Here is a 20,490-nt window from a genome sequence, read left to right as displayed (position 1 = left end):
TGGCATGGACAGCAGTTTCCAGTAAGTGTGCAGCCTGATTGGAATCCCAATACCCCAGCAGGCCAGGAAAGCCTAAACAATTATCAGATGGCCCTTCTGGCAGGGATACAAGCCACGAGTAAAAGACCTACAAATATAATTAAAGTGTCAGAGACACAGTAGGAGCCTGATGAGAGTCCTGAGAAATTTTATGAGTGACTCTGCGAGGTCTACAGAATGTACACACCATTTGACCCTGCTGTTCCTGATAGCCATCAGTTAATCAATACAACCTTTGTAACTCAGTCAGCTCCAGATATGAGAAGGAAGATTCAGAAGCAAGAAACTTGGGAGGGCATGAATATAACACAACTGTTGCAATTAGCTAGGAAAGTGTACGTGAACAGAGAGTGAGTGCGAGAGAGAGAATGAGCAGGGAAGGAAGATGAAGGAGATGAAAGGAGGGCCAAGTACATAGCAGTGGCTATGGGAGCCAAAGAAGAGAGAGAGAAAAAGAAAGACAGGGAATGAAACCAGAGGGAAAGCAAAAGAAAGGTTTTAAATGTGATGACTTAGATTGTGACCAGTGTGCATATTGCAGAGAGAAAGGACATTATAAGAACAAGTGCCCACAGTTCAAAGAAAAGAAAAAGCAGGAATTAAAGGAAAGAAAAGATACTGGCATTCTGTTGCCTGTGATGGAAGATAGTGACTGACACAGATGAGGCTCGATGCAGTTAGGCACCCATGAGCCCATGGTCAATATAATGGTTGGGGACCAAAATATATCCTTTGATGGTAGACAGTAGAACAGAGCACTATGATTTACTGTTATGCAGCCTGACCCAAAAACAATGCTGGGAAGACGTAGAAGGATTGTTGTTACACTTGCAGGGAACTGGATATAAAGTATCATGGGAGAAAGCCCAGATTTGTGTACAGCATGTTAAATATTTAGGATTTCAAATAACACAGGGCATGCGTTATCTAGGAAATGAAAGAAAGCAGGCTATTAGTGCCATTCCTGAACCCCAAACAAAGAAACAACTGAGGGAGTTTCTTGGGGCAGCAGGCTTCTGTAGAATTTGGATTCTGGGTTTTGCAGAGCTCTCTAAACCTCTTTATGAAGCCCTAAAGGGAAAGGAGGAAAATCATCTACTTTGGACTGTAGAACAGGAAGAAGCTTTTAAGAAACTAAAACTGACTTTGGCAGCTGCCCCTGTCTTAGGCATACTGGATGTAAAACTACCTTTTGTTCTATATGTGACTGAATAAAACCATGTAGCCCTTGGAGTGTTGACCCAAGAAGTAGGCCCATGGACTCAACCAGTAGCACACTTGTCTAAGAACTTAGATCCAGTAGCAAGAGGATGGCCTCCTTGTCTTCAGGCCTTGGCAGCCTCAGTTCTGTTGAATCAAGAAGCAGACAAGCTGACTTTAGGTCAGGAGCTGATTGTGCAGGTTCCACATGTGGTCCTAGAACTGCTGAACACAAGGGGGCATTGATGGCTCTAAAACAATCAGGTTACTCAGTATCAATCCCTTCTTTGTGAGAACCCCTGCTTGTGGTTTATTCCTGTAAAAGCTTTAAATCCTGCTACCTTCTTGCCCACAGAGACAGGCCCTCCTGATCACGACTGCTTGAGTGTTACTGATGAGCTCTTTTCCAGCTGCCCTGACCTGCAAATGATACCCTTGTCTGATGCTGACCTCATTCTGTTCACAGATGGGAGCAGTTTTGTGGAAGATGGGGTTCATCATGCTGGATATGCGGTAACCACGAAGGATGAGGTGATCCTAGCTGGGGCCCCTTTCTATTGGTTGTGCTGAGCTCTGGGCACTCATACAGGTACTCTGATGGGCAAAATATAAAAAGGTAAATATATATATGGACTCTTGCTATGCATTTGCTACACTACACATCCATGGCATGATTTACTGAGAGTGAGGTCTTCTCATGGCAGAAGGGAAGCAAATTAAAAATAAACAGGAAATTATACAGTTGCTAGAGGCAGTGTGGGAACCTAGCAAAGTTGCAGTGATACACTGTTTGGGACATCAGAAAGGCAAAGACTTCATTGCACAAGGTAACAATAAAGCTGACGCTGAAAGCCGAGAAAGACAATGCACTCAAAGCCCTGCTCTCACCACTCTGGAGGCTGGTGAGTCAAAGCATGGCTGAAGAATGGGAGCACCGACAAGGACAACATGGATTATTGTGTTGTGCCAGATCACCACTGCTTTAAGTTTCTTTGTTTTTGAACTGTGGGTGTTTAAGCCTGGTGATGAAAAGTTTGATGAACAATATGTGACTTTTAAAATGGTAAAAAGGGAACCAGAAGGCTATCCATTTACAATATTCTTTGATGCTTGCCCAAAAGAACATTATGGGGGACCTGGGGTAACTTTTGACTGTAGGGGTTATTCTGCTGAGAAATTATATTGCAAAGAAAAAATAAGAGTCTGGGTCAATGGCTCCCTTGTTGGAAGAGCCACTGGGAATTGCAACAGTTGTAAACAAGGTCAATGTAACCCTATATCTATGAATATGTCAACCCCATGGGGTCCTATTTGGCCACAAGGAGTAATGTATCAAATTTATATAGGAAGCCATGCATTCATTTCTGAAATGCCCCTCCAGGGTTATTGGAAATGGTACATGTTTTCTTGGGGGACAAAGGAATAATGGGATAAATAATACTTGTACAAATTTAGTCCTGTTAAAAGAAGAAAACAATTATGTAGCACCAAATGGAACCTTTTCCATTTGTGAGGATGGAATGTAAAAGGTGATCTCAGGAAAAATCACCATGACATGTGCTCTGGGAATTCTAATCCCAAATTTATCTGTTTATACTCCAACAGCCATGAGGAGGGTGCCTTTACAAATCACTTCCCCAGTGCAATTAACTTGAACAAAAAGAGACCCAGTAGTGCTGCCCATCATAGCTGGACTTGCAGTTGCAGGAAGTCTCATTCTAGGAGTGACAGCCATTGGCCTAGGACAAAAACAGTATATTTCATTAGGATAAAAAATTAGGAAAGATCTTGAAGAAATAGAGACGCACTTCAGGCCTTAGAAACCCAGCTAGATTCTCTGGCCAATGTCATGTTACAGAACAGGCAAGCTCTTGATTTGCTCACAGCCCAGAAAGGAGGGGCTTGGTTATTTCTTGGTGAAGAGTGTTGTTATTATGCTAATAAATCTGGTGTAGTACAAGAATCACTAGATAAACTGAAAGATCGGATCAAGGCTCTTGATGAGTAATTTGGTATAGAACCATCCTATAGGATTAATTTTACTTGGACAGGCTGGAAAACTTGGATAGTACCTCTTCTGAGTCCCCTTCTTGTTATAATATTAGTATTAATGTTTGGTCCTTGTGTCATTCAATGGATGTCAAGATTTATACAGCAGTGTATTGCTGCTGCTCAGCACTATCAAATGCTAGTGCTAAGAAATGCAAATAAACTAGATAGCACATATTATGGATAGAAGAATTATCCCGAAGTAAGCAGAGGGAGGAATGATAGGGAAAAGTTTTAGATAACTTAGTAGATTGAATATTAAGGTAGTTGTAGAAGCAAAATAAGTAATGTATTCCTTTAAGATTTGCTTTTCCCATAACTCTTGTTTAAGGTGATGGTTATCTGATTCTTCAATCAGTAACTTCATTATAGATAACATTTTAACCTAACAAAGTTGCAAATGCCTGGGTGAATTTACAATGTATGTGTGCCTATCTTGTGTCTGTGACTTGTAAATAGGAACTGGAATTGTATTTACACCAGAGACCACTAGGGATGAGATAATGACTAACAAAGGTATAAAAAGAAGAGACTAACAAAGAACCGCATGGACACTGAGCAGTGACTGCCAGTTTTTGGCAGTCCTGCCTGCTTGCAAGTAGAACTTTTATTATTTTATCTGAATTCTGTGTCTCCATGTATTTCTTTCTGTGATTTTTCTGGAACATTATGAGCGAGTATATGGTCCATTTTGGAGAAAGACCTGTGTGCAGCTGAAAGGAATGTGTATTCTGATTTTGTGGGGTGGAACACTCTGTAAACATCTGTTAAGTTCATTTGTTCAAGAGTTTGATTGAGTTCTAGTATTTCATTACTTATTTTTTGTCTAGTAGATCTATCTATTTGTGACAGTGGGGCATTGAGGTCCCCCACTACTACTGTATTAGTTCATATATGACTTTTAATGTCTGTTAGTATTTGTTTTATATAGTTGGGTGCACTAGTGTTTGGTGCATAGATACTTATGATTGTCATCTCTTCCTCTTGGATTGTTCCCTTTACAAGGATGTAGTGTCTTTTGTCTCTCTTAATCAGTTTGAAATCCACTCTCTTGGTTTGAAATCCACTTGATCTGCAATGAGGATAGCTACTCCTTCCTTTTTTGGGGTTTCTGTTGCATGGAGTATTGTTTTCCACCCTTTAACTTTTGTTTCTTTTTGAATTACATGTTTCTTGTATGAAGCTTATTGTTGGACCTTGCTTCGTAACCCATTCTGCCAGTTTATTTCTTTTGATTGGTGAATTGAGACGATTAACATTCATGGTATAACTGGTACATATTGATTATCATTGTCATGACTTTTTCTTTTTGTTGGATTCTCCCCCTTTGCATTTAGTTTCTTGTTGCACCTGATGGATTCATTCTGCTGTACTTCCTGGGGATGTGATCCTCATTGTCTTTTCCTAGGGTATTGTCTAAAATTTTTTGGAGTGCTGTTTTGGTATTCATGAAGTTCCTAAGATGCTCTTTGTCATGAAACTATCTGATTTCCCCATCAATTTTAAAAGATAGTTTTGCAGGGTACATCAATCTGGGTTGGAGGCTGTTTTCCTTTCGGGCTTGAAATACATCACTCCAAGCTCTTCTTGCCTTGAGGGTTTGCATTGAGAAGTCTGCTGTGATTCTGATGGGCTTTCCTTTGTATGTGATTTGTTTCTTTTCTCTAACTGCTTGTAGAACTTTGTTCTTCTGTTGGGTTTCTGGAATCTTAACAATTGTATGCTTCTGTGTAGATTTTTTTTTTGACCAAGGCTAGTTGGAGTCCTATATGCCTCACTTATCTGTATGTCAAGTTCTTTCCCCCTTCTTTTGAAGTTTTCTGCCATTACTTCTGTGAAGAGATTTTCTATGTCATCTGCACTCTCCCCTGTTTCTTCATTGACTCCAACCAGTCTTATGTTATTCTTTGCATTGTCTAGCAGCTGCTGGATTGATTTCTTGTGGTCCCTTACAATTTTGAAGCAATTTTTCTTTTCCTCCTCACTAATTGCAATCTTATCTTCTATATCTGAAATTCTGTCCTCACATTGGCTCATTCTGCTGTGTAGACTTTCAAAGGAGTTTTTCATCTCCTGGAAATCTGTTTGCATCTATTTTATGAATTCTATTTGTTTCCTATGTTGGGGTTCCATCATGTTCCTGAGCTCCTCTCTAGATTTATTAATCATGTCTTAGACTATGAGCACAATCTCTGCTCTTATCTGAGAAATTATTTCTGATTTCATTTTTTCCAGATCCTCTTTTGTTGCCAGTCCAGGGAGTCCAGGTGGTTGAACATCAGAGTGTTCCACCTTGTTTCCCTTTGGGGTTGCTGTAGGTGATCCAGAAGTCTGTTTTTGAGGCTTGTTTACGTGTCTTCTCCTTTCAATGGGTGGTGGGGGAGGGGGTTGTGCTGCTGGTGCCTGCACAGTTCACCTCCTCTGCACTGGGAGTGGTGCTAGAGCTGCCTGGAAGCCTCCTCCTCTGTGCGAAGAGTGGTGGTAGAGCATCCCAGAAGCTTCCTCCTCTGCGCTGGCAGAGAATTTTCTAGCTATAACTTGTGTAGAGACCTCAGAGGGGAAAGACTAGGATTGTTATGAAAGATTTGTGTTTAAGAGTTACAGTTCTGCCCAGGATTTACTTCAGTGGTTCTGCCACCTGCATTGCAAGTGCATGGTTCTGAGTTCAATCCCCAGTACCCCCCCAAAAAAAGAGAGAGTCACAGTTATGCCATCTTCTAGCTGTCTGATATTGGAGGACCCACCTAATAGTCTTGCCTCAGATGTGTACAATGGGGATAATTTTTCCTGTGTCAGCATTACTGTGAAGATAAAAATAGTCTATAGTAGTTTGAAGAAATCACATACTGTAAAACAATGAACAAATGTGAACATTTTACTTGTTTGGTGTTCTTGACTTAGTCATGGCAAGTAAATAAAATATGGAGAATAAAGTAAACAAAATATGGAGAAGTAACAAGAGTTTTATTAGAAGTACAATATTTTCACCCTAGGACAGCATGGTAGCTCATTTCTCTAGCTTCCAAAACCTGGACAGCCTGACCTTAAGGCTTCTTAAGAATAAAGCATCAGTGTCAACATAATCCTAAATTCATGTTTACCCCAAAATGCTTGGGTGTAACTAAGAGAGGTGGTGTAGCACAGTGGTAGAAAGGTGTAACTGTAATTTAGTCATCTGGATTCAAGTGGCCATCGGACCACACACCAGCAGTATGAACTTCACTACTATATCCGCTATTTTTTGTAACATATTTGTAAGATTAAATGGGACAATCCCTGTAAAATGTTGAGAATAGTGCTTAGCCTTAGAATATATTAAGTGTTTGTTATTATTTAAAGAGCTACCATAAACATAGAATTTGGGAGAAATGATCTTTCTGACTCAGTAATTAAATTTGCAAATGGAAGTCATCTCATCTCATCTCATCTCATTTCATATTTCTCACATTCTTCCAAATGACATTTTACTTATAGTTGACCTTCTTGGGCAAGTATGAACTGGTAAAAACTTATAAGAGGTGATTGAAAACTATGATATGTGTTTAAATTAAAAAATTTCATTACAGTAAGAGACATTGTCATTAATTCCCTTCAAAGCCCTTCCCTTTGTATTGAACACACTTTTTTACATCATTCCTGGTACTTTCTGAGGCAATTCTGGAAGTCTTTTGTTAGTGTCTTTACAAAATGTCATAGAAAGTATGGTGAATGCTGCTGCCACGTGCTATCCAGTGGAAAGGTAGGTTTATGCACCAGATCCGGCACCATGTGGCTTCCTGGCTCTTCCCCAAAGACAAAATGACCATGAAAAGTAAACATTTTTAATTAGTTCAGGACATTCACATGACTATGACAGTGCAGCTAAGTATGCTCATAAAAGATGACTTCCAGAACTGCTTCAGAAAATGGCAAGGATGATGTCTGTTCAATGAGAGGGCGAGTATTTTGAGGGGAAATAAATAAATGGCAATGCATCTTTTACTATAATAATTTAAAAAAGTTTTAAACATTTACTGTATTTTTATCATACCAAATATACCTAATAATAGATAATTTATTGAGCACTTATATGCCAAGGATTGTACATTTTTCAGTATATATTTGAGGTAGGCATTGTTCCCTCCTTTATTTTTAAATTGAAGAGGCAACCAAAGCATCACACAACTGAGTGACCTGATCAAGACCCTTCACCAATGACGTTTTCATCTGAGAGCCTCCAAAGCCTGTGTCCTTTACTTCACAGAGTCTGCATCACCGAAGGAGACAGAATCATTCTTCTATACCCCAAACAGCAAAAGAAACCCACATATTCCCAATGCCATAGGCATTCTTGAAGAGTTATGGGCAACTAAGTGGCTTTTGTAAACCAGATAACATTCCAAATTTAAAACTAACATTATTATTTAAACAAATATTTAAGAAGAATTGTCTCATAGATCTTTTCTGAAATTTTTTTGTAAATATAATTTAGGTGTTACTTAAAATGAGGTGTAAGTGGTATATTCATAATAGTTAACTTAGCTGCTGCTGTTTTAACATAAAGTCTATGGTATCATACAATAGATTCATTTTTGTTAAAAATAAATATAATTCTTTTGAAGATACTTTGGATGAAGGTACTATTAACATGACAAGAGGAAAACTGACCAGATAGGACAATTCAGTTCTATCAAGGTAGATACTTGTTCCAGTCACTAGAGGGCAGCATTGGCATTGGAATGACAACTATTTACACTTGAAATTGAATAACTGGCTAAAATGCAGATGATTTCCACATTTATAACACAGAAAATGTCTTGGTGCAGTAATTTCATACGACAGGAGACACCATATGTAACTTGGATCCTTCGGTATTATCGGCAGTGTACATCCTGAAGCGAATTCTTAAGGCCTCGCACCCGTGGATTGATGGATGGTTACCTCAGGTCCCAAACCAAACCCATGTATCTGAGGCTGGAACCTCTCGTTCTCACTTTTGCGCTTCACCTTCTGCTTCACTTTCCATTTGTAAACTGTAGGCATGCTGGAGATTCTCAGAGTGAACTTCCTTCCCTTTCCTATGAACTACAGCCATGACCCCCGCGGAAGTCGATTCTCCACTTAATCAGTCTCTTGAGGAGGTCAACCCTTGTCACAGACGTCACTAGAGCCTTGTGAGGTGCCTGGGGACTGCTCTCCTCGTGCCCTGCAACATGGGCAGGAAGATAAAGTCTTCCTGTGGTTGCAGTCACGCTTCTGCTTGCCGGAGAAGCTGGAGGTGGATTGCAGTTGCGTCCCCTCAGAGTTGAGTGAGTGGACTCCAGTGCTGAGCGGGGTTTCCTGGCTGCCTGACCTTGCTTCCTTACCTTCCAGCCGTCCTGCTGCCCCTAGCAGTACCTACAGGATTTTCAGACTGGAGTAGCGAGTATCTAGGAGAAGATATTTAGGAGTAATATTTTTTCAAGAAAGGAATACTTTTGTTCAAACATTTTATTCATATTATCTCATGAAGCATGCTACCCTATATTTTGTATTAAAAATTTTATTTTGAGATTGTGTATCTCAGGGTTGTAGAGTTTTAGGCAGTTGAAAGAAATACCGAAGAATGATCTCATGTGCCCTCTACCCAGTTTATGCTGATGATAACCTCTCGCAAAACTAAAGTACAATATCCCAATCAAGATAATGACGTCAATGTACTCATGAAACAGCACACATCAAGGATTCCTCATGTTGTCCTTTTATAGCTCCAGAAATTTCCTTTCTTCTCTTCCCCCTACCAAACTCCTGGCAACCATTATTCTGTTTAATATTTTTATAATTTTGTCATTTCAAGAATATCATGAAATAAAATTATACAGGATATAAACTTTTGGGAATTGTCTTTTTGTACTCCATATATTCCTCTGGTTGTTCTCTCTAAAGTGTGATGTTTATCAATGGTTTATTCCCTTTTCACTGCTGAGTAGTATTCCATGGTGTGAATGAACTATAGTTTATTCATTTGTTCACAGATGTCTGAGTTATTTCCAGCCTGGACTATCACAGGTTGGAAAGCTGCTGTGAACATTTATATCCAGGTGCTTGTGTGTACCTGCAATAAATGGCCATGATAACAATTGCTGAAATCTATGGTGATTTCATGTTTAGATTTTAAAGAAACTGTCAAATTATCTCCTAGAGTAGTTGCACCATTTTGCATTTCTACCAGCAAAGTGTGACCGCTCCAGTTTTCCTGCATTCTCAACAGGACTTGGTATTGTCATTATTTTTTATTTTAGTTATTCTGATAAGTGTGCAATGAAATCTATCATAGTTTTAATTTGTTTTTCTCTAGTGGCTAATGATGTTGGATATGTTTTTGTGCTTATCTGCCCATTATTCTTTTTTGGAAAAAAATTAATCATGATATACATTTTCCAATACAATTATGACTATAATGGTTATTTTTTTACTGTCGAGTTTTGATAGTTCTTTGTGCATTCTAGATATGAGCCCTTTGTCAAACATGTAGCTTGTAAAATATTTTCTCCCAGTGTGCACCTTGTCTTACTTACTAACAAAGTCATTTGTAGAGCAAACATTGCAAATATTTCTTAAAGCCAATTTTCTTTTATAAATTGTGCTTTTGGTATCAAATATAAGAACTCTTGGCCCAGGCCTACATGCTTAAGATTTTCTTATACATTTTACTTAAAGTTTTATAGTTTTATGTTTTATGTTTAAACCTATGGCCCATTTTGAGTTAACTTCCAACTTTTCAATATTAGTGTTTGTTTTTGCCTGTGAATATCCAAGCGATCTAGTACCAGCTGTTGGAAGGACAGTTCTTCATCCTTTGAATTGTTTTCACACTTTTGTCAAAAAAATCAGACAAGTGTACCCGTGAGGGTCTATTTCTATGTTCTCAATTCTGTTCCATTCATCTATGTTCTTATCACTCTGCTAGCACCATAGTCTTGATTACTACATAAAAGTCTAGAAATCAAATAGGCTGACTTCTCCTATTTTATTTTTTAAAAAATTGTTTTTAGCTATTCTCTTTCATTTTTATCCATTTAAAAAAATTTGATCCATATTTACAAGAAGTCTTACTGAGATTTTGATAAACATTTTAAAAACTGTGTATTTGCAAAGAACTGACATTTTATTGTCACCTGTGAATATTGCTCATCTTTCCATTTATTTAGATCTTTGATTTCTTCCGCCAGTCTTGAATAATATTCAGCATGCAAATACTGTAATATTTTGCTAGATTTACAGCTTTGCATTTGTTTTTGTTGTTGTTAAGCAATACTAAGTGATGTTGTATTTCAGCTTCCATGTGTTGGATTGTAAGTACGGTTCCAAATGTTCACTCACAGCAAGCATATAAGAATACAATTGATTTTTGTAAATTTAACTTATTTATATTCTATCCTGTGACTGCAGGCTCACTTAGTTCTTGGAGCTACAGGTTTTGCTTGCATGTGTGAGTGTGTGTGTGTGTGTGTGTGTGTGTTTGTATGTGTAGATTTCTTGGGATTTTCCACAGAGACAATTATATCATCTGAAGCAGGGACAATTTATTGCTTCCTTTCCAATCTGTAGTCCTTTTATCTACTGTTCTTGTTTTATTACACTGGCTAGAACTTCCAGTAAAACAGTGAATAACAGCGGCGAGGCCAAACTCACTTACTTTGTTCCTGATCTTGGGGAAAAGTATACCATTAAGTATGATGCTTATCACATCAAGGAAGCTCCCCTCTATTTGTATGTTTCTGGGTGTCTTCAAAATCATTAACAGATGGTAAATTCTATCATACGCATTTTCTGTATTAATTGATAGGATAGTGGTGTTCATCTTTCTTGGCCTGTTAGTATTGTGAATTACTCTGATTTTTCAAATATTGAACCAGTCTTACATCTGTGGAATAAAATCTACTTACTGATGGTGTATAATTCTTTTTATTTGCTTTCATATTTAAAGGACTTTTGACATCTATATCCATGGAAATATTGGTCTGATATTCACAGTTTTGCCTAGTTTCACTATCAGAACAATATCAGCTGCATAAAATGAGTTGGAAAAGTGTTATCTCCTCTTTTATTTTTACCTTTATGGGCTGGGCATCAAATCCAAGTCCTTGCGCATTCTGGGCAAATGCTTCACCACTGAGCTACCTCAAGTCCTCTTTTTAAAATGTTAGTGAAATTTTCCAATGAAACCATTTTGTCCTGGTGGTTTCTTTTGTGAGGATGGGAGCTTTAAAATTATGAATTTAATATTTTAAAGAATTATAGGGTTATGTAAGTTTTGTATTTCATATTGAGTAAGTTGAAAAATGTATACACACAAAGATATTCCTAGTATTCCCTCACCATTTTTTGATGTCTGTGGTATCTGTAATGATATCTCCTGTTTTAAATCTGATATTGGTAATTTACATCTTTTCCTTTTCTTCCTTTGTCAGTCTAACGAGGCTTGATAATTTTAATGATTTTTTTCAAAGAAAAATTTGTGTTTCATTGAACTTGAAGGGGGCCCGGTCACTGATGTAACTCTGCTTTGTTTCTGATTCCAGTTTGACTTTTTTTTCTTCTGAGTTCTCTTGACTCTTTCTCCTAGGTTCTTTTGAGTCTTTCTCTCCCACAGATACCTTGGCATCCACAAACAACAAGCCTGATTGATAAATCCTATGACAAATGACTAAACTTCTTGGTGCCAACAAAATTCTGCATCGCTGATCCTAGAGAAGTGGCATGGAGTAAAGATCGGCCAGACCATGGCCAGACCAAGACAACCTGGAAACCCCCATTTCATGTGTAAACCTAAGACTGCAGAGAGTATTCTGAAGACAGAAGTTAGGTCACCAGACCTCTGTTCTTCCTAGTGCCATCATACTGAAAATAAAGCCCATGTCTTGCCTTCCCTACTTGTTTTCTCTATGATTGGGTCTCTGGATGGGTGGCTGAGCCTAGTCCAGTGAGGGAGAACCTTTTAGAAACGAGTGCCCAAACTGCAATCCCAAACCCACTTATTTATCACAAAATGCCAACACTGCAATGAAACCTGAATACTGAGGTTTTAATTTAGAAAAAAAAAACTCTTACATTACCATCTTTTTTTTTTCTTTTTGGGTTTTTGAGACAGGGTTTTGCTATGTAGTTCAAGCTGAACTTGAACTCACTATGTAGCCCAGGCTGGCCTTGAACTCATGGTGATCATCTTGTCTCAGCCTCCTGAGTGCTGAGATTACAGGCATGCACCACCACACTCAGCCTTACATTAATATATTTTGTCTTTAAACAGAAACAAATATCATGTGTGTCATAGCTTCGCCGCCACTGGCTTAGTCCACTGAAACTCTGTGGACTGGAGTTTTGCCCTCACTCAACTAATAAATTTTGGCGAGCCAGCCAGAAAGCCATTTGCATACTTTTGGGTAATAGTAACTTGTAGCTAGCCAACCCTAAATGAAGATGAAGGATTGAACAAACCCCATGCAGCTGCTGTAGTCACTTTTATTTGGGGGACTTCTCTTTCTACTTTGGGCTAGCATTAGATGCTCTTTCTGCTACTTGATGAAACAGAGTGGTGGTAAGTTTGAAATGGTCTTTCCCATTAAGACTCACAGGGACCCAGTTTAGGGAGGGTGTTCACCCAGGTGAGGCAGAGTAATTCCCACTGGGATGGAATCCCGAAGGAGGTCTAAATGCTCAAGGCCACAGCAAGGGTTCCTTTTGGACTTGTTCCTTTCCTCCTTCTGACTTATTAAGTTGGGAAAACTTGTCCTCCTTATTGTAATGGCTCTTCAAAGATGATGGAACTCTTCAGCAGCATTTTTGCTACCCTCCATCCCACTGGAGCCCCCATACAAGTTTTACCCAAGATAATATTGATTTTGGATGAGAAATGCCTTGTTATGAATATGGTTAATGAGTAGTCTCAGATCCTTCATCAAGCTGATCCCCAAAACACCCCAGGTCAGCAGATGCAGCACCATCATGACAGTTGATCTTGACTGCCTGGCAGGTTAGTAAAGCACAGTTCTGGGCCTGTCTCTAGGAGGTGTCCGGAGATGAATGGTGTGTGGGCCAGCATCATCTTTGATTTCCCAGCCTCTATGAATGTGAAAAGTAAGTTTCTGCTATTCAGTATATAGCACTGTGTTAGAGTAGCTTGAATAAACTATGGAAAATGACATGATATACTTTTATCTTTTACTTTCAATGTGCATTTATTGTTATATCTAAAGTGATCTTTTTTTTTTACACAGCATATACTTGGACCATGTTTTAAAATCTACTCTGTCAGCTTGTCTTTTGTAATTAGTAAATTTAGACCATTAATATATATTTTTTGTGGTATTTTAAAAATTAATTTTATTGGTACATTTTAGGTATACAATATAATGGCATTCATCATTGGAAATTTACACCTTTATATAATCTCCTGGTTCTTATTTTTTCCCCATTCTCCTGCCCCCCTTCAAACCCCTCCCCTCTCCCTATTTACAAAGACTTTGTTTCCATTTTTCCATTTTCTCGTAGTAATTCCATTCCCTTCTGTCCTTTCCCCTCCCCCTCCCACTTCCCCCTCCCCTTTGCCCCCTTTCTTCCCATTTCACATTATCTATTATAGCTTTTAGTCCTTATTTACACTTTCAGTTTCTCACACCAGAGAAACTATTCGGTATTTACACATGTGTGGCCTATTTATTTCACTTAAGAGTATCACCTCAATGTACATTCATTTAGCTATAAATGTCTCTAATTTCTCATTTTTTATGGCTGAGTAGTACTGCATTTTGTAAAAAAAAAAAAAACCCTTCATTTTCTTTATCCAGTCTCCAGTTGATGAGCAATTGGGCTGTTTCCAAGTTTTAGCTATTACAAATTGTGCTGCTATGAACATGGGTGCACATATGTCACTGTGGTATGGTTCTTTTAATGCCCAGCAGGGGAATAGCTGGGTCAAATGGGACTTCCAGTCCTAGTTCTTTGAGGTATCTCCATATTGATTTCCATAGTGGTTGCACCAGTCAACACTCCCACCAGCAGTGGAGCAGTGTTCCTCTTTCCCCAAGCCCCACCAACATTTGTATTGGTTGATTTCATGATAGCAGCCATTCTTTCTGGGGTGAGGTGGAATCTCAGTGAGATATGGGTTTTTTTATGCAATTGAGTACTATTCTGCCATAAGAAAAGTTATACTTGAGATGCTTCTAGGTAAATGGATGTACCCTGAGACCATACTCTTACGTGAAATAAATCAGATGCACATGTTTAGACATCTTACTGTTTCTTGGTGTGAGAAATCAAAAGGCTAATTAGGTCAAATATAGATATTGGGAAATAGGAAAAAAATGTTCAAATGAGAGGGAAATAATGGTGGAGAGAGGGGGAAAGGAAGGAAGGGAAAAGAAAAAAGATAGTAGAAGGAAAAAAAGGGAAACAAAGCTTTTGTAAATAAGGAGAAGAGGAATTGAAGGGAGGGGAGGGAATTGGGGAAAGAAGAAGCAAGATATATCATGTCCAGGGACAAATTCCCTAGGATGAATGTGATCATTATGTGTATCTAAATTACACCAATAAAATTAATTTTAAAATTCAGGAAAGAAAAGAATCACAAACTTTTGTGGCTCTCTAAGAGTAAATCCACAGCATTGTATTATCAGAGAAAATGCCTCCTTTATATGGAAAAGACCCCTCAGCACTGTGCCCACCACATGTAAAGAGTCAAGGCACACATATTGATTTAAAAGTGAAAATGTCACCAGTGCCTGATACCACAGAGAGATGCCCTAGTTGTGCTGTTTCTAAATAGCACACTGAATCAGGCAGGATGGTGTATGACTGCAGTCCCAGCACTCTGTATGACTGAGGCAAGAAGATCACATGGTGCAGTCCAGCATCATTAATTTGGTGAGTTAGTGAGACCCTTAGTAGGTATCTGGGAAAAAAAAATGGCTGAGGATATAGTTGACTGTGGAGATGCAAAGTACAAGCCCCAGTAATACACAGTGAAAAACTAAAAGATGACACATGGATAAAAGGATTCATAAATACTTAGATAAAAATAATAAAATAAATAAGTAGCCACTGATTTACTTAGTATGAAGAAAAAATTAAGTCATCGAGTCTTCTTATTAGAGGGGAGACACAGGTTGTGGAACCCCAAGACATGAGCTCACTTCCTTGGCAACATCTCCAAACAGAACTTGGAACCCTTGCTAACGGGCATCACAATCTAGTAACTGCCATCTCCCGAGCTCACTTGGCTGGAGACCGTCAGCAGCAAACATGCTGAGCTGCTTCTCCACTTTGAGAGGCCTCACCCTCAGGACTCCAGGCAGAGAAAGTATCTGTGAAAGATTAAGAAGATGGCTGACTCCATGCAGGCACTGCAGGCCACACTGCAGCAGCCACACAACTGTCACAGACACCCCAGGGAAGGTCTCCCCAGAAGTGACCACTAGTGACCTACCAAAATCAAGGTACCCCCGTGAAGGCTCCCTAAGCCCAAATACCAATGGCACAGAAACTGAAAAGAGCCCAGGGCAAGTATCACCAGGCCCAGAAACACCCCGTAGCTCTGGGAAGGCCTCCCCAGACCTGGGCGCAAAAAACCTACAGAGTCAAAGTTCAGGGAGGGAGACCGATGTCACAGCCACTGGCTCCCGAGAGACACTGAGAAGCCTGGTGTACATCCATCCAGGCCTGGCTGCCACTATTGGAAACAACTTCACAAAGAGCCTTGCAGAATTCTGGCCAGTGTGGTCCCTGCAGGCAGTCAGGCTGCTCTCGTTCTCTGAGCCCTGCCTGCCTATTTCCCTGGGCAGCCAACCCATCTATGGTCCCTTCTTCCTGGGCACCTCCATGACCCACACCTCTACCTGATCTGCTCTGATTTTGGGAAGAGACATCATGACAACATCTTTTGAGAATTCCAGCTCCTTTGAGGGCCTGTGTGATAAAGATCGAGATGTGTGGTGTTTGGACAATAAACAGCTTTTCACCACACACTGGGTAGAGGAGGAAGGAGACCCATATACTGTGTCACCTCAGGTGGAGTTAGAAGAGGCCTTTAGGCTTTCTGAGCTAAAGAAAGATTCTGAGCTCTTAATTCATGCATCGCCTTGTATACCAGAACATCCTATAGTGCCTTGTCCAGGAGGAGAGAAATCCATCCACCACTGAGCTGCAGGCTGCTGGAGAAAGCTGTACTGTGAGAATGGCCATGCTTTTCAGGCCAAACACTTCAGCAGGCGAGCTCACAGTGTCTTCTGCATAGACCATGTAGGGGGACTTGGCCGCCAGGTGTATAAGTGCACCAACTGCAAACTCTTGGTTCACAAGAAGTGCCACAAATTTGTCACAATTGAATGTAGGCAGCATTCTTTACCATCAGAGACTATGGTGCCAGTCGACCCATCATCCATGGCTTCAGAGCCTGCACACACAGCGATCCCACATAATCTTTCAACTCAAGGGGCTTTAGAACAAGCTGATGAAGAGAATGAGGCAGGGAACAACAGGGAAAGTGACAAAACTTCATCTGGTTTAGGTCTTGAGGACTTTGATTTGCTCTGCATTATTGGCAGAGGAAGTTATGGGAAAGTACTGTTAGTCCAACTGAAAAAATCAGATCATATGTATGCAATGAAAGCAGTGAAAAAAGAGCATGTCAGTGTTGATCGGGTACAGACAGAGAAGCATGTTTTATTGTCCTTTTCTTGTTGGACTGCATTCTTGCTTCCAGACAGAAAGCAGACTGTTCTTTGTTCTAGACTATGTAAATGGTGGAGATCTGATGTTTCATATGAAGCAACAAAGAATGCTTCCTGAAGAACATGCCAGGTTTTACTCTGCAGAAATCAGTTTAGCACTCAACTATCTTCATCAGCGAGGGATACTGTATAGAAATTTGAAACTGGACAATGTATTACTGGACTCAGAAGGGCACATTAAACTCACTGATTGTTGCTTGTGTAAGGAAGGCTTACAGCCAGGAGATATGACCAGCACTTTCTGTGGCACTCCTAATTACCTTGCTACAGAAGTTATAAGAGGAGAAGATTATGGTTTTGGTGTGGACCGGTGGACTCTTGGAGTACTGATGTATGAGATGATGATCAGAAAGTCTCCATTTCATCTTGATGAGAGCTCTGATAACTGACCAAAACTCAAACAATGATCTCTTGCAAGTAATTTTGGAAAGAGACATTCTCATACCTCTTTGCCTGTAAAAGCTGCAAGTGCCCTGCAGAGTTTTCTCAACAGGGACCCAAAAGAATGACTGGGTTGTCATTCTCATAGGGGCTTTGCTGATATTCAGGAGCATCCATTCTTTCAAAATGTGGACTGGGACATGATGGAGTGAAAGCAGGTGGTGCCTCCATTTAAAACAAATATCTCTGAGGGATTTGGTTTGGACAACTTTGATCCTCAATTTACTAATGAACCTGTCTGGCTCACCCCAGATGATAATGACATCGTGAGGAAGACTGATGGATATGAATTTGCAGGTTTTGAGTATATCAATCGTGTATCCATGTATGAAGAAGAATGAGTCTGATCCTCATTTTTCAAGTATTCATTCTGTTTATGTTGTTGTTTAGTGCTTGGTAAAACTTGTTACCAGTCTGGATAGAATTAACCATTTCATAATTGTCTGGAAGCTAATTTTAATTTATTGTTTTGAAGTTATATTTGGATGTAATGCTTGATTCTTATAGTCTATAATAGAGAGTATTGAGCTTTTTCTTTTTGTGATTTGACTTAAACAACAAGGAGCCACTCACTCTTTAACCAAACTTGTAAACACATTCTTCCATATAAAAAGTTGCATAACCTTTTGTCTTGTTATTTCCTCTACAGTTGGGAGGAGGGTCCAAAGTAATTTCTGCAAGTTCCTTCTGAATTCTTTTAGCATGAATTGACAATTTAGCAGCTGTTTTGCTGGATATTTTTCCCTCCTTTTTCTTGGGCTGAACTTGCTCTCTTTCTGGTTCTTGTTCAATACTTTCATGTTGGTCTCTATCAGAACTTCCTCCACTAGTGCTTGGACTGTCATCAACTCTCTGTGCCTCAGTGAACATTTTTGATCCCCTCGGCATCACTGCCACTGCCTCTGGCCATTCTAGCCCCAGCTCCCGAGGCTGCTGCCTCTGTGGCTGTCCCTGAGTCTTGAAAAGTGAAGCCAACACCTCCACGAGCCACCGCTGCCCCCAGACCATTAATATTTAATATAATTCTTGGTATGCTTGGACCTAAATATGCCCTGTGATTTTTTAGGGTTCTGTTTTTTGTTTCTGAATTTTATTTTTCCTACCCTTCTTTGGAATAATTTTTCAAAATTTTAGATTATCTATGAATTTTCTGATATATCTGATTATGTAGTTTTAATACCTAGGTGATAGTAGTAGCAAAAGATATAGCTGCTTAAGCAGAATGGAGGTTTCCAAAAATGAAGGCTGATTTCTTCCTTCCTTCTCTTTCCATTCTGGCTGGACTACAAGCCTGTGGAACAGTGCCTCCCAGTGAGGGCAGTCCTCTGCCCCTAGTTTGAATATAGAAGTCTGGGCAGATGGTTCTTTTCTTTCACCTCTTCCATTTTGCCTCCATGGAGTCTAAAGAGAAATTGGCTATCATTCAATTTTTCTTTCCCCTCTAGGTAAGGAGTAATGTTGCTGCTTTCAAGATTTTTTTGTTAGTTTTTGTAAACTTGACTTGGTTTTAGGTTTGGTCATTGATGTTGTTTGGGATTCATTCAGCTTCTTGAATCTAAGTTTATGTTAAATTCGGGGAATTCTCAGCTATTATTTGAGTCCGTTATAACCCCATACTATTTTTCTTTTCTCTGTGAGAATCCAATAACATGAACATTGGATCATTTTGAGGTCCTTGAGGGGCTATTTTTTCAGTCTATTTTCTCTGTTGGTGTGATGATTAATTTTGGATAGTAACCTGACAGAATTGAAGGATATGCATGGTACTGGTTTTATAGATTTGCAGAATGTAGAGTCATAGGATAGTTCTCATGAAGACTTCTGTTGAGATTTTAAAGGGAAGCCTGGGAGATCAGGCCAAAGTTTGCACATTAACAGAGCCCCTGCAATGACAGGACAATGCCTAGTGGAGCTGTGGGTGTGGTATGGATGTGCAGCATGAGTCACAGAGAGGTAGTTAAAACATGCATTAATCACTGCAAAAAGCTGCAGGCAGTGTATAGAAAAGATCAAGGGAGTAATCACATGGCCATGACCAGCAGAGCTGTAGGGGCTTGGCTGCCCAGTCCAGTGGGGGCTTACCCTTCACTGAGGCAATGTGCATAAGATGCCACACTTGGAGCTCTAGGATTCAGTCCAGCCAGAGTTTTGTTTTGGGTCAATTATTCTTTTCTATTTTCCAATTTCTTCCTCCTGGAATATTTATCTTATGCATATTCCATTATTGTGTCTTGGGAGTATGTAGATTTTATAGGTTCTCATAGATGGAAGAGTTTGAAGAGTTTGTTTGCCTTGAGTCTCAGAGATAACTTTGTGCTTGGACTTTTGAGTAATACTGGAATAATTAAGACTTTGGGACAATTGGAATAGAATAAATAGTTTGCATTGTGAGAAAGTCATGAACCTCAAGGCAAAATTCTATGGTTTGTGTGTAGTTTGTCCCACAGGGATTCATGGATTGGAACCTTGGTGCTCAATGTAGCAGCACTAGGAGGTAGTGTAGAATATTAAGAGGTGGGCTGAGGGGGAATGTCCTTAGGTCAGGAGGAAGCTGCCCTCAATGGATTAAAGTAGCTCTTTTGGGACTCCCAAGTTCTCATATGAGTGAATTATCAGGGTGAGCTCCACCCTTGAATCACTCTATGACTTCTTGTTTTGATATGTGATCTTTTCTTCCTATGTGTGCTTTACACTTCTTCTTTTTCTTTGTTGTGCCAGGGATCAAACTCTGGACCTTGTACAAAGCAAGCAGCAGAACCACTGAGCTAAATCCCCACCCCTCCGATGTGTGCTTTAGCATGTGCCATCTACCATAAGCTCAGTACTTAACAGAGCTGAGTTGACACCAGCATCATGCCCTTGAACCTCCAGTACTGTGGCATAATAAACTTCCTTCTTTTCTTTGTAAAATTAGCCTGCTTCAGGCACTGTATTTTGTTGTAATAAAAGAAAACATTCTAAGACATTGGTTGTTTTTATTGTTTAAGTGTTCTGGTTCACTGATTGTTTT

At 39.6% G+C, this 20,490-nt stretch overlaps 1 long non-coding RNA gene and 1 pseudogene across 1 annotated transcript in view; one reads left to right on the top strand and one right to left on the bottom strand.

Annotated features, from left to right (window-relative positions):
• LOC147827007 (uncharacterized) overlaps positions 1-12,182 on the top strand; it is a 126,548-nt gene extending 114,366 nt beyond the window's left edge. The window contains exon 5 of the long non-coding RNA XR_015453189.1: positions 1,706-12,182. This is a non-coding gene — a long non-coding RNA (uncharacterized LOC147827007). The remainder of the gene's footprint in view (positions 1-1,705) is intronic.
• A 5,874-nt stretch (positions 12,183-18,056) lies between these two features.
• LOC147827006 (ubiquitin-conjugating enzyme E2 E2 pseudogene) lies at positions 18,057-18,360 on the bottom strand (annotated as a pseudogene).
• Positions 18,361-20,490: the final 2,130 nt, after the last annotated feature.

This window comes from Heterocephalus glaber, unplaced genomic scaffold (assembly GCF_053883595.1).
Source record: "Heterocephalus glaber isolate CG9 unplaced genomic scaffold, H.glaber_assembly_v1.0 deba00001457, whole genome shotgun sequence".
Lineage (NCBI taxonomy): Eukaryota > Metazoa > Chordata > Mammalia > Rodentia > Bathyergidae > Heterocephalus > Heterocephalus glaber.
The sequence above is the reverse complement of the archived record's forward strand: the minus strand, read 5'-3'. Positions and strand labels throughout refer to the sequence as shown.